This window comes from Leptonychotes weddellii, unplaced genomic scaffold (genome assembly GCF_054177405.1).
Source record: "Leptonychotes weddellii isolate Sample4059 unplaced genomic scaffold, ASM5417740v2 HiC_scaffold_18190, whole genome shotgun sequence".
NCBI lineage: Eukaryota > Metazoa > Chordata > Mammalia > Carnivora > Phocidae > Leptonychotes > Leptonychotes weddellii.
Genome location: NW_027766348.1, coordinates 1 through 3,646, shown reverse-complemented (window position 1 = coordinate 3,646; position 3,646 = coordinate 1). Strand labels below are relative to the sequence as shown.

Genomic DNA, 3,646 nt, shown 5'->3' with positions numbered 1-3,646 from the left:
CAGGGTATCAAATTGGACAAAAAAAGCAGGACTCATCCATATGCTGTCTACAAGAGACTCATTTTGAGCTGGTTTTTAAAAAGAATTAATAAGATCAATAAACCTCTGGCCAGACTTATCCAAAAGAAAAGAGAAAGGACCCAAATTAATACAATCATGAATGAAAGGGGAGAAATCACGACTAACACCAAGAAAATAGACACAATTCTTAGAAATTATTACCAGCAGCTATATGGCAACAAATTAAGCAATCTGGAAGACAGGGATGCATTTCTGGAAACTTATAAACTACCAAGACTGAAACAGGAAGAAATAGAAATCCGACAGAACAATAACCAGTAAAGAATTGAAGCAGTCATCAAAAACCTCCCCAAAAAACCAGATGGCTTCCCAGGGGAATTCTACCACACATTTATTTTTTATTTTTTATTTTTTTTAAAGATTTTATTTATTTATTTGAGACAGGGAGAATGAGAGAGAGAGCACATGAGAGGGAGGAGGGTCAGAGGGAGAAGCAGGCTCCCTGCCAAGCAGGGAGCCCAATGCGGGACTTGATCCAGGGACTCCAGGATCATGACCCGAGCTGAAGGCAGTCGCTTAACCAACTGAGCCACCCAGGCGCCCCTCTACCACACATTTAAAGAAGAAATAATACCTATTCTTCTGAAGCTCTTTCAAAAAATTGAAATGGAAGGAAAACTTCCAAACTCATTCTATGAGGCCAGCATTACTTTGATCCCCAAACCAGACAAAGACCCCATCAAAAAGGAGAATTACAGACCAACATCCCTGATGAACATGGGTTCCAAAATACCCATCAAGATCCTAGCCAATAGGATCCAACAGCACATTAAAAGGATTATTCACCATGACCCGGTGGGATTTACTCCTGGGATGCAAAGGTGGTTCAACATTTGCAAATCAATCAATGTAATAGAGCACATTAATAAAAGAAAAGACAAGAACCATATGATCCTCTTAATTGATGCAGAAAAAGCATTTGACAAAATACAGCATCCTTTCCTGGTTAAAACTCTTCAAAGTACAGGGATAGACGGAACATACCTTGATATCATAAAAGCCATCTATGAAAAGCCCACAGCAAATAGCATTCTCAATGGGGAAAAACTGAGAGCTTTTCCCTTAAGATCAGGAACACGACAGGGATGCCCACTCTCACCACTTTTGTTCAACATAGTTCTAGAAGTCCTAGCCTCAGCAATCAGACAACAATAAGAAATAAAAGGCATTCAAATTGGCAAAGAAGAAGTCAAACTCTCTCTCTTTGCAGATGACATGATACTTTATGTGGAAACCCCAAAAGACTCCACCCCCAAATTACTAGAACTCATACAGCAATTCAGCCACATGGCAGTATACCAAATCGATGCACAGAAATCAGTTGCATTTCTATACACTAACAATGTGACAGAACTAAGAGAAATTAAGGAATCAATCCCATTTACAACAGCACCAAAAACCATAAGATACCTAGGAAGAAACCTAACTAAAGAGGTAAGGGATCTGTACTCTAGAAACTACAGAACACTTATGAAAGAAATTGAGGAAGACACAAAGAGATTGAAAAATATTCCATGCTCATGGATTGGAAGAATAAACATTGTGAAAATGTCTATGCTGCCCAGAGCAATCTACACATTCAAGGTAATCCGTATCAATATACCATTGATATTTTTCACAGAGCTGGAACAAACAATCCTAAAATCTGTGTGGAACCAGAAAAGACCCCAAATCACCAGGGGAATGTTGAAAAAGAAAACTAAAGCTGGGGGCATCACAGTGCCTGACTTCAAGCTATATTACAAAACAATATGGAGGTTCCTCAAGATGTTAAAAACAGAGCTACCTTACAACCCAGCAATTGCACTACTAGGTATTTACCCGAAAGATAACAGATGTAGTGAAAAGAAGGGACACATGCACCCCAATGTTCATAGCAGCAATGTCCAAAATAGCCAAACTGTGGATGGAGCTGAGATGCCCTTCAACAGACGAATGGATAAAGAAGCTGTGGTTCATATATACAATGGAATATTACTCAGCCATCAGAAAGGATGAATACCTGCCATTTGTATCGACATGGATGGAACTGGAGGGTATTTTGCTAAATGAAATAAGGTAATCAGAGAAAGGCAATTATTATATGGTTTCACTCATATGTGGAATATAAGGAATAGTACAGAAAGAGAAATCACGGATCGATCCCATTTACAATTCCAACAAAAACCGTAAGATACCTAGGAATAAACCTAACCAAAAAAGTAAAAGATCTATACTCTGAAAACAATAAAAAATTTATGAAGGAAATTGAAGAGGACACAAAGAAATGGAAAAAAATTCCATGCTCATGGATTGGAAGAACAAACATTGTTAAAATGTCTATAATACCCAAAGCAATCTACACATTTAAGGCATCCCTATCAAAATACCACCAGCATTTTTCACAGAGCTAGAACAAACAATCCTAAAATTGGTATAGAACCATAAACAACACTGAAAAGCCAACGCAATCTTGAAAAAGAAAAGCAAAGCTGGAGGCATCACGATTCTGGACTTCAAGCTATACTACAAAGCTGTAATGATCAAGACAGCATGGTACTGACACAAAAACAGACACATAGATCAATGGAACAGAATAGAGAGCCCAGAAATGGACCCTCAACTCTATGGTCAACTCATCTTCGACAAAGCAGGAAAGAATGTCCAATGGAAAAAAGACAGTCTCTTTAACAAATGCTGTTGGGAAAACTGGACAGCCACCTGCAGAAGAATAAAACTGGACCACTTTCCTACACCATACACAAAAATAAAATCAAAATGGATGAAAGACCTAAATGTGAGACAGGAAACCATCAAAATCCTAAAGGAGAACACAGGAAGCAACCTCTTTGACCTTCACCGGTACAACTTCTTACTAGACACATCTCCAAAGGCAAGGGAAAGAAAAGCAAAAATGCACTATTGGGCCTTCATCAAGATAAAAAGCTTCTGCACAGTGAAGGAAACTATCAACAAAACTAAAAGGCAGATAATGGAATGGGAGAAGATATTTGCAAATGACATATCTGATAAAGGGTTAGCACCAAAATCTGTGAAGAACTTATCAAATTCAACACCAGGGGAAAGGACGCAGGGTTTAAAACATGGTGGATGACATGGACTGGCAACAATCTATCAACACTGCAGAAGAGTCCCTGGATCTCATCGGGCTCAGCCTGGATGAGCAAATTTATGTGAAAATGAGAAATGACCGAGAGCTTCAAAGCAGATTATGTGTTATGATCAGCATTTAAATATCATGTGGAGGAAACGGTGACCACTATAGAAATTGATGAGGAAACATACTAAGAGATATAGAAATCAACAAAATGGACTATTCTGATGCTTGTTGTCTGAGGACATGGCGTTGTATTAGTTGTCCCACCATTAAGGGTTGGCTGAAACAAAGAATTTATTGTGTATAGAGTATAGAAGACTTTGTATGACTGCCTCTTTAAATGTAGAAGACATTCAAAATAGAAACCTGTGTAAACATGAAAAAGTGCTCAATATCGCTCAGCATCAGGGAAATCCAAATCAAAACCTCAATGAGATACCACCTCACACCAGTCAGAATGGCTAAAAT

General features: G+C 38.4%; 1 pseudogene; it reads left to right on the top strand.

The window, feature by feature from the left end:
- Positions 1-1,554: 1,554 nt before the first annotated feature.
- On the top strand, positions 1,555-3,547 carry LOC102744911 (U6 snRNA-associated Sm-like protein LSm3 pseudogene; annotated as a pseudogene).
- Positions 3,548-3,646: the final 99 nt, after the last annotated feature.